The following is an 11,841-nucleotide window of genomic DNA, read 5'->3' as shown; positions in this document are numbered from 1 at the left end:
GGCTGTAAACGATCACACGGCTTGTTAAGACCACTTGACAAGTGTACGGTAGAGCTAAGACTGGAACTAATGCCCAAGGTCTACCCACCATTGTAGACCATCTTTTACACACAGAGAACATTACATCAAAGCCAAGAGGAAACCAGGATGGAATGAGATTACCTGAAAAAATATCCTTGGAGGAGACGTGTATTCTATCAATATCCGTGCCTGTTCTAGGGTGCAAGCTACTGTAATGTTTTATCCCTTTAAAAAACAAGTTATTTAGTAATTTGCTGACACTGATACTGGAATGATACATTTTTCATAAATATTAAGGCTCTTGGAGGTCTATGGCTTAGGAATGTGAATTTCTTTACTGGGTAAAGTGAGCATATATGTCTGCAGTTAGGAGACAAACCTGAGAGATCATGGAAATGAGGTTTAATTATTTGTTTTATAATCAAATAACTGAAATTAAGTTGTTTGTTGAATTCTGTGGACATATTTTAGGAGGGGAGCGGAAAGACTGGAATGTGCATTTTTAAAAATATTTCTATTTAGTTCATTCTAGTCATTCATCCATTCCTTCCATATACATTTACTCTACGATTACTCTGTGCTAAAAGTGTGTACATATGTACATTGTAAAACGAAACAGCATGGAACTTAGAGTCCGATCAGTAGTGAAAAAGCCCTGAGAGGTAAGTCGAAGGACTCGGGTTCAAGTCAGGGCCCTGCCAGTTAATAGCCACGTGACCACGAGCAACCAGCTTACGCTTTCTCAGTAAACCTTGTGACGGACGCTGCGGACACTGCGTGCTGACTTCCCCTAAAGCTGTTTTCTTCCCCTTCTCCCTGCTAAAAGAGCACTGGTTTGGTTCAGGTATCAAGCTGGGCAACGTGCCCGAGGGAGTATAAACCACTTTTCTAGCATCAAAAGCTGGATCATTTTATTCACGTCTGGTCGTGGTAGTCCCCTCTCCACTCTCAGTCATTGCTTCAGGGGAGGACCTGTGGCCTGTTGCTGCCGACGAGAAGGAGGGGGATGTTGGCTGAGCAAATTCTAGGAAATATTTCCCATTCCGATGAAAACAGAAAATTCAGGAGGAGAAAGAGTTTTCCCTTTATTGTTACTCTTTGTATGCCAAAGGAGCATATGACATTGCTGTAGCCATCCTGTGAACATGAATGGAGATATTGCTAACTGATACAGAAGACTAGATAAGTTAGAAACCCTAAACCATCTGTCTATATTACCTTGCTTTATTGTTCTTTGTCATTATCACTATCTGCTCTAACATGCATATGAAACATATCTATATTCCTTTATTTATATCTCTCTGTCATCTATCAACTCTCTATCACCTATCTCTCAGTTTCCATTTGCCTCTGACTTCCAAACCCAAACACAACTGGAATAAAAGGGCAAGAGTGACAATTATTCTGCTCATTGCTGAATCGCCGGTGGGAGGAATGACTGAATTACCGTGCTCTTTGACAATGTTGTTGAGTTGTTGTACCTGCTGCCTCTAGATTTCTTATAGACCCTTATCATTTCAATGGCTTTATCGAGGTGTTCTGTTATTTACAAATAGATTTTTAATTTATATGATATATAACCCAGGTCATTCTAATCCTATAAAATTGTGTATAAAATGGTACCCTGTTGGTTTACTTTACACAGGTTTAACAATTTGTAAGGTTAAATCTAGTTCTATACTTGTAGTCTCTACTTGTAGTCTCCTCTTATGAATTATCTACTTACTCCTTTTGTGTAAGTCAAAAACAATTTTAAAAGGACTTATTGAGGAATAAAAAATAGTTTTAATGTACATATTTTTCTATAAATCCAGGCACCCACGGGGAGAAAGGGAAAATCTAATAATAATCCCTGTGCTGGGCAGTGGGGAAAACACATGAACACAAGGTATTCAGACATTGTTCTTGTCCTCAGTATGTGTAACCTGAAAGACAAATGGAATACTATATATATAATGTCAACAAGGCAATAGATACGCAATGTGTTTCAAATATGTGCAAGATAGTGTAAGAGCTATAAAGGAACCCCCATAGCCATTTGTATACATTTAAGTTTGTGCTTATCTCCTTACACAATAATTATTTGTTCCTATATGGATCTTTTCCACTAGAATATACACATTTAAAAGTGTGGGCCTGCGTTATACTACTATTTTCATATCTGGCAGCCAGTAACTTCATATCTATTTTTGTACCTGGCAGCCAGTAACTTCGTATCTCAGCACATACTATGTTAGCAGTGAATTAATGAGATATCAATAAGATATCAATAGTTTGAAAATACTTCACAGAGAACTTGCATCTAGGTATTGAAGACTGAGTAAGATTTGAAAGGACAGAAGGGAGCAAAGACTATATACATTTTTTGTATGGAAAATATTGATGATATAAATTACGGACATAGGAATGATCATGAAATGGTCGTGGATCAGTAAGGCATAAGAACTAAAGAAAGGAGAGAATAAAATGCTGGGAAAGATAATTGATGGGAAATGGGGTTCAGGAGGCCATAGATCATGGAAATACTTAAAAGTCAGGACAAAACACTGAAATTCACAGGTACTGCAGCAGAGAAGGAGAGTTTTGGGCAGAAGAGCGAGATCGTGGCAACAATGACCACGCATGGGGGTTGGGCAGAGACGTGCAGAACAAGCAGAAGAACCAACTGGACTAGACAGACACCACGTGACCGGTTTCAGCAGTAGAGCAGGGACATAATGATATCTGGTAATCATACTTCACCACCCATACTTCACTACCCTTAATAGCCACTGTCTGTCCTACAGTGGCTATTAAGTCTAATAAAAACAGATATTTGCAACTCTGTTGTGTTGGGGGCTGCCCTGCCTGGTCTCAGGAACCTGTAACCCCCCTGTGACTTAGGCTGAGTGAAAAACCTCTGGACCAGAAGCCACTAAGGAGACAAAACTTATTTCCCTGGCTTGAACCGCAGTCAATGACGGGTAACAATTCTCTTGGATAGAGAATGAATCTAAGACAGACGTGTTCAAGAAGGAATGACAGAAAACAGACTCACGAGGCTGTGGAAATGAATGGGTGATCAGACATCAACCCCTGCCCCCTTTGGCTTTGTCAAAGCCTTAGTCTTTGCTCTTGGATGTGAGAAATCCAAGTCTCCTGGCTGCCTTTGTCTTCTGAGACCTGCAGGGGCAAAACAGCCCAGACCAGAAATGGCAGACCCCCGGGGTAATCAGGCCTGGGACGTAGAATATGCAAGATCCTGTGAGATCTCTTTGCTGGAGGATGTTATTATCTTGGAATTTAAAAACACAGGCAGGAAGCTTTTGGAACCTGTACCTCTTTCTTATGTTAGAAATCCCAAACCTTGCCCGGAATCTCAGCAGGACTTCTGCCCCCACCTTTGTAAGTTGTTTACATCTTTTGATCTTTTCTGCCAGACTGTGAATCCACAAACTAAGTCTGTTTTCTCAATAAAAAGCTGCTTGGGTATGGACACTAGGCGCTCCCCACGTAAGGAGTGGCCATGGCGCCCTCCAGGAGAGGGGGTGGCCTAGGTGCTCCCCACGTGAGGAGTGGCCATTCTGTCCCGATTCTCCCACACAACCTGGTTGTGTCTGTGTATGTTTTTAGCACGTTTCGATGAGCATCCGCAGCCGAGATGGATACTCGGCTGCTGGACAGTATCCTCCACACTATTGCACTCTCAACATTCAAAGATTCCTTCATTTGTTTATTCAATACACATTTTGAACATTACTCATGTGTCAGGGAATATGTAATTTGTGGGGATTCCGATGTTCAGAGAATGATTAAAGATATGAAGCTGAAGTCCTCTGCCTCAAAATGTTCACCTCAAACCTCTAAATATTTCCGCAAAAGATTGAACAGAGGACTCTTCCTTTTATAGTGTTGTGGGATTGATTATGTCTTTTATCTCACAGTGCCAAACTCAGTTGTGTCATACCGTCATGGTTCACTTTTCTGAGAAATTAACAGAACTCCAGTGGGAAAGGCATATTAAAAACCACAGAAATGGGGTTGAGTGGAGAAGCTTAAAATATGCATCCTTTTGCTATTGCTGTTTGATTCACTCTGCTGATAATATGAAATTATATTCCAAAGGCCAGTATTAATCACTATGTCGATTTCTTCTGGAGGAGGTAGACTGCTAGGCTATGTACTCAAGGACTTAAAGGAAAAAGACGGTAAACCTAGATCATTAGCACTCAATTAAGTGAAGAACAAATACATCTGATGTTTTGTTGGCTTCGTGACTCCATGTTTCTAGAAATGCTGTTGCCTAGATTTGTAAATATAGACATGCCAGGAAAAGTTGACTTGAAATTAGGAGGGGGAAATGGCTTACTTAAGAAGTGAGTCATAAGACATGGGATAACTGTAATGTGGTAATGTGACGTATGAAAATTAGCAAGACTATCCCAATTAAGAGTAGACATGAAATCTCAGTAAGAGTGATAGAATGTTTTATGGTTATTGTTGTTAGTTGTGTTCAACTACAAAAATTCCACTTTCCTCGAATTCTTCCTGATTTTGATAAGGTCATACATGAATTATCTTTGCTATAATTTGTGCCTCTTGTATTTTAGTTTTACAGTCTTAATAAAATCGGGTGGGAGAAGGAAGTTACAAACATGCAGTACAATACAAATGGTTATCAGAGTCTCCAGAAAGCATTCTATGTTTGCTCATGAATTCATGTTTATTTTCATTTGTTTTGTTTTTGTTTTTCCCTCTGTTCCACGATCTTCTGCTGGGGCCATCAAAAATATGTTGACATACTGTGTCATATTCTTTCTCTGTCCATGTCTTTGCCCACACTTGCATCCATATCTCTCATCCTCCAATGTGTAAGACCAAGAGAGCTGATATTTCCCCCCCTTAGTTTTGATTTATTCTGTTACCCATGTGACAAAGTAGAACTACCTCATTTCCTCAATGCTCTCACACAGTTCAGCAGGACAGTTCCTTTCCTTTTACTGATTTTAAAAATTCTAACCATGCTATTCAACTATCGGATATAAATTCATGAAGGCTGGATTATAAAGCTGCCAGTGATGGATAATCTTCTCTTCCCAAGACCACTCTTTCTCTTCAGCATTATTCTGTTGTTCTTGGAAGAACTTAATACTCCTCAATGCTCTTTTCTTGTGAGATAAGTTAGTTCTCAAAGGGCTACTGGGTTCATTATATGTAGGGGCTCCTGGAGGACCTGCCTCACCCATCTTCAGATACATCTGGAACCTTGAAAGAATATAATTCAGTTTCCAACTTGGAAGCCCCCACTTTAACATATAGGTGCACTAATATTATTTTACATTTGATATATTTTTATTGTATACAGTATCCACATATAGAATAACATCTTACTTGCAGTATTACCACAGAGGCCCTACAAATATTTTTCATGTATTATGCATTCAATGGTTAATTATGAAAAGAAGGAAGATCAAATTGGACTCATTCTTCCTTTCAATTTTAATATTTTACTAATTCAAACATTTAATAGTAAGTGTTTTTGTGACTTGAACCAGTTATCTTGTATATACCTACACAGAGGATATTATAGTTAATCTTTTTTGGGGTGTGACTTTTTTACTATATTTTTTCCTATTACCATTTATCCCCTTTATGCACTCTTCCACCTCTACCCACGCCCTCCCTGCTGTAATCACCACACTGTTGTCTGTGTCCATGAGCCCTTTTTTTATAGTTAATCTTTTGTGTGTGTGTAGCTTTTACTGTATTTTTTTCTATTATCATTTATCCCCCTTATACACTCTTCCACCTCTACCCGTCCCCTCCCTACCACAGTCACCACACCGTTGTCTGTGTCCATGAGTCCTGTTCCTTTTAGGGAGAACACAGAGGTTTCTATTAGTAGAGACATCTTGTACTGACACTTGAGCCTGGACGATGAAAGAAGTTTGTATTTATAATCCTACTACAGTATTCAATCTCAAAAGTAGATATATCAGCTGTTGTATAGTAGGTCCGTCACATGAACTGTGTAATTGATAGAATTATTTGCCTATCATATAGCAGCAATGTTCATATTAAATTAATCCACAGGTTCTTGACATTTGCAATTTAATAATTGTGGAAACTTTATATTTCTTTATAATTATTTTAATTTGAAAATTGAGGACGAGGTTGAAGGCACAACTTATTAGATGCTGTAAATAGCCCTCAATGACTGGCAGTTTAGGTCTAATTTATCATGCAAATAAAGAGGCAGAATAATATATTCTGTTTAATCATGCAGAATTTTTTTTGATGGAGTGTCCAGGCACGCAAATGAATATTCTATGAATCCCAAATCTCCTTCAGAAAGGAAGGTATTTATATGAGGTTGTAAGAGCAAGGCGCCAGAACTGTGATTTACAGAAAATGGTTGGTCAATTTTGGAAAACAGTTTGTCTTTAAACAACTGAATTTTATAATGAGAAAATTACCAAAAGCTTTTAGCTATTCAGGTTATGTAAGTGAAAGATGAATTCATCCATTATGAGCTATAAAACCATTGATTACTTGACTTGATTACTTAAACCTTATGGCCCGAGGACCTTGTCTAACTGATATACCTGCCCTTCACCCAGAATGTATTACTGAAGAATGATTTTATGATACTGCAGCATTTCAGGTAGGCACTGTTCTCCCAACAAACATGAGGAGATTATTCACGCAGGTGAACGAGAATAATTTTAGAGGCCAGCAGGGTTTTTTGGCAGCCATTAACCATTCCCACACCAGTGCCAAAACGCATGTCTCTGGTCTGAAACCTGAACTCAGTGGAGAACCATAAATAATTTTGTTTCTAACATTTTTTCAGGGTCCAGATACCTTTCAGCAAAATTATCTCTTTTTTTGATAAGGACTAATACACATGTTGAGTAGAGTAATTGGGAGAATGAAAAATACGTGAATCATTGCTAACATTAGGTTAGTGTGGGTTGTTTGGAGAAGTGAAACAAATATTGCAAAATTTCTTCACTCTTTTATGCTAATCTTTAAGCTAGATATAATTATCCTTATTTTATAGATGAGAAATCTTCAAAGAAGTTAAGTAACATTTTCAAAGACATTCAACTGATTAGGATTTCAAAATGGATTTCCCTTTTTGCATACTTTTAGAGAAGGAGCATCCGTGATTTCAGAACTTGATTTTTAAAAGCTATATGATTATCCTTGTAAAAATTTTATATAAGGGTTCCGGCAGAATTAAAGCCTGCTTGACTTTGGTTGGTAGGATAATAATATGGGTGTAATAATTTATAGTTTCAATTTGAATATTTCACCTAAAATGTCATATGGTGTACCTGAGTGTACTGATATTGTTTCATGTTACAGAATTACACGCTTATGATTTTGTAATCAAAGATTTTTGTAATAAAAAGGGGCATTACTTGTGCCAGACCCTGTGTGTGTGTGTCCATGTGTAGATTTAGATGGATCTAAAGATATCCATCTATAGATCCATCTATCTGCATAGATAGATGGATGGATATATAGATATAGATGGATATAGATAGATGCATAGATAGGTAGATAGATATAAAATGTAAATGGAAACAACCACCATGAGTATAGGAGTATAAAATCTGCACTAATGTATTGTTAACATGCCAACATACTATGGGCCTATTTAATTGACATTTGTCTTCTGGTTCACTTCAAAAATCAGAGCACTAGTTGTGCCTATAAAGATTGCAGTATTCATTGAAATACTCTGAAACCTAAACTGAGCAGACTTCTTGCAGATTTCATGCTACCTCCACAAACCCTGAAAGCTTGACAAATTCTTTTCAAGAAGAATATTTTGAGGCCGACATTCTTCCTTGAATAAAACATATGAGATACGATTTGCACTTAAACTGGCAGATTTTAAAATTGTGTGACTTGTAATGTCTGAAGGATGCCAACCAAAATTAGCATGATGTTCTTAAAGTAATGATGACCAGCGGCCTTCCCGTATGTTTAATGTGGGACCAATCTCTGAAAAACACCCCTCATCACTGAAGTAATAATAATGCAGAGCACTGGGAAAATTACGTTTATTTCATTGCTACATCCTAAAGAGCCTTTGATGCTTCAGGGCCATCTCTAAAATAACTTCAATCGAATTTGGAAGCAACTCTGGCTATTTACTACATCTAGTCTTGTTCACATTCTTTATATTTGGGAGGCAGTTCTTTTATAAGAGAGTTGAATGGAAGCAAAATCTTTGCTTTTAAAAGTTCATCTGCCTCTACTACTCCATTCCTACTTGAAGGTATATGTTAATTCCCGTTTTTATCATTAGTTGCCAGGAGGATGAATTAGCTGCTTTGTTCTATATGATGGTAGATTTCTGGTTCAGTGATTTGGGGAAGGAAAAGATCAGATTTCACAAAATCCCATTAATGTTCTTGTTTGAAATAGGGCCAAGAAGAATAGGAATGAAAAATAGACCCCATGATGATGGTAGCCCAAATGGCTTTTGCTCTTCCATTTTTTTCTCTATAGCTGTAGTATTAATGAGTGTAACCTTCTGTCCATGGCATCACCTGTGCCATCCTTGGGGCAGCACCAGATATTGGGGAAGAAAAGCACAAAATGGGGCCTGTATGGGGTCCAGTGGTTGATCAAGGTAATGCGTCATTGAACTTTATCCATTAAACTGATCTGAGAGCAGAGACCACTGATATTTTGCTTTTGTGTCCACAGGGACTAGCAGGAACTTTTATTTGGGAAATGAAAGAGGCAGGCCCACTCTCTTTCACTCTCTGTATTTAGCTATACTCATACTAACTGTTTGTGGCTCCTTATGCCTAGCTGAGGGACTGAAAACTTAGGAGTAATAGGACTGCTTGGTGGAGCTTTTGGGGAAGTTACAACAATGTTTGGGGTAATTCTGCATGTTATCAAGATAGACACATTTGGTGGAGGTGGGGTGGAAGGATAGAGGGGAAAATAAACTGCAGTGGATTTTTTAACAGACACATGAGCACAATAAGGAAGGGATAGCCAGAAACTTTCAAAAAAGATTTGAAACAAATACCTATTTCAGTGACCTCACAGGGTTATTATTAAGAACACGGGCTTTGAATCGTATGAATAATAGTAAGCATGCCAAATGGTATGGCGGGGGATTTGAAGTTGCCAGTTGCTCACAGACACTTCCCCGCCAAATTCCAAGTCAATGGGGCTAGCTTTATTTCTGCCTATTTTGATTTAAGAACGGGGCAGGAATATGAACTTAGAATGGGTTTCCTAATAGATTCTCTCTCGTGTCCAAGTCCAAAGTTCAGACGACGAGACTACATCCGCAGAGCACACACTTACGTAGCTGGTGACCTACCTGGAAGATCGAGGCCACCCTGTACCTTATCAAGCACAGAAAGGCATGAGATTCAAGCTGAGTCTGCCTGTGCTGAATTCTGAGATTCATGGGGCACATTCAGCCATTACTACATTAGGCCTGCCTAAGGGAGAAACGAGGACCAATGGCTGGAGTACTTGAGCACTTCACAGTCAGATACGTTGTTCCCCCTCCACAGGGAGAAGCTGTTAAGAGAGGGAAGAAGCAGGTAGAATTCTTTGTCCCCATTACATCCGAACAATAGAAGTTCCTCATGTACAAGTTGGCAGGAATTAGGGGGAAAGAAATGGTTTCTATTAACATTATTTTCCCAATCATCATTATGGCCTGTCTTCTCTTTTTAGTGACATAGGATTCAACTCTTTGGGAGGATGTTCTGGGCAAAGGCGGGTGAGCAGGAGGACTGCGGGCATTTCCACAGTGAGGAGAGGGACAGTGGTGGCGGCTGATAGCATGATTCCTCTCTGGCTCCCACAACCCGTTCTCATCACACCAGAGGGTAAACTCTGGAGCCTGGTTGTTCCCTAGGCAGAATGTCTTTCCAGTCTCCTACCTCCCTAGAAGCCCCCAAACCCTGTAGAAAGAACTGGGTGAAAGTATCTTTTATAAGGTGTATGATACAAGAACTCTAGAGAAATCCTTTTCACAGATTGTTGTCTCTTTGGATCTCTTTTCATAATTTACCATTACACAGAGGACACACAGCTACAGACTTTAATCTTAGTAGTGTTTAGGTAATCTCTCTCTCTTACACACACACAGCCCCAAAAAGCATGATTTATTAACCTTTCTATATAAATGTGGATTGAAGGTATGTGTGGGGAGGCAGGGCATTCAAAAATCATTGTTTTTCATGGATCCACATGACATCAGCTGCGGCAATTATAAATCCATTAAGGTGTAATTGACAACACAAGTGCACTAAAGTTGTGTTCCACGTGTTTCAGTTGTGCTTAATGTAAGTGACATTCTGTATTTTTCACAGTGAGGCTTCTAATCAAAGCACAGATAATCTAATTAACCGCGTTTGTCTATCCTCCAGAATAAAATGCAGTTTTGTTTCGGGAAATCAAGTAGGTGCGAGAACCTTCCCAGCTTTTACCGTGAGACCTCTCTCTCCTCTTCCCAATGGCTTTGTCCTCAGAGCCAGAAACACGGTGCTTATACATTGTGAGCCTCGTGCCATCATGGAGAAAATCATGCCAGTGTCTTTACCCACAAAGTATATTACAAAATTGGGAATTGTTACTGGGTCATAATTTCTAACTTTCTATCCAGAGGCTTCAACTGTCATTTGTAAAAAGCAATCCCTGACAATCCCTAGCCGGTGATTCTTGAGCCTGACTGCACAGTAGAATCAACCGAGAGGGTTTTAACACCCACGGCGCCCATGTTCCCATTCCAGAGCAATGTACAATAATCAGAATCTCTAGAGGCGGGACCCCCCCCGGGAGGTGATTCTAATCTGCACCAGAGTTGAGAATCACTAACATAGATGAAAGGTCGGTTGTTTCTTTCTGTAAGGGGCCAGTTGGGAAATACAGGGTCTGGCACAAATAACACCCCTTTTTTATTACAAAGTCTTTTATTACAAAATCATAAGCATGTCATTCTGTAACATAACAATATCCCACTCAAGCACACCATATGACATTTTAGGAAGCTCTTGTGTTGCTGTGCCCTAAATCTATGGAATGTTTTTCTGTCTGTGGGTAGATAGTGTCAGAATTGAGTTAGATTCTAGGACACACAGCTGATGACACAGAGAATTGCTTGTATAGGAGATGTAGGAACCTCCCTCCTCCCACACACATTGTAACTGGTTTCCAGAACCCTTTCAGTAACCTAAGGCAGCAAGCCATGTTTGGCCTGCTGTTATGGATTTGGAAGAGCAACCCATTAATCCTGACTTCAGCTTCAAAATGCAGTAATTAATTTAATAAATGAGCACCCACCACTATGTGTTGACAAACAGCAAAATACAGGAAAGAAAGCATTAGTTTTATAGTAAAAAAACAGCTGGGTTCAAACCCTTGCTTGCACTGCCACTGATGCTGTGCAAAATTACAGGATTGTCACTTAATCTCCATGAGATGCAGCTTCCTCACTTTTAAAATCGTAATAACGATTCTTAAGTCAAAGGGCTGGCATGCCACTAGATTTCTCATGAAAATGCAGTAGTTTCTCTGGCTAATAATACCCCACATTTATTGAGTATTTACCATACAGCAGGCGCTGTTATCATCATTTCTTATTCATCATGCTATTTCATTCTCTCTGAAAAAAGAGAAAAATGGCACAGACTTGCCATCAATGAATTATTACCACAATTGCTACATTTCAAGAGGAAATGTGGTTAAGTGGTGAGTGCCAAAAGATTTGCAATGCTCTGTTTGATATTGAGGATGGAGAGATCTCATATATGTGAGTTAATTAAAATTCTCAGAAAAACAAATTGT

The sequence above is a fragment of the Phyllostomus discolor genome, chromosome 5 (assembly GCF_004126475.2).
Source record: "Phyllostomus discolor isolate MPI-MPIP mPhyDis1 chromosome 5, mPhyDis1.pri.v3, whole genome shotgun sequence".
In the NCBI taxonomy this organism is placed as follows: domain Eukaryota; kingdom Metazoa; phylum Chordata; class Mammalia; order Chiroptera; family Phyllostomidae; genus Phyllostomus; species Phyllostomus discolor.
This window is presented reverse-complemented; position numbering follows the sequence as displayed.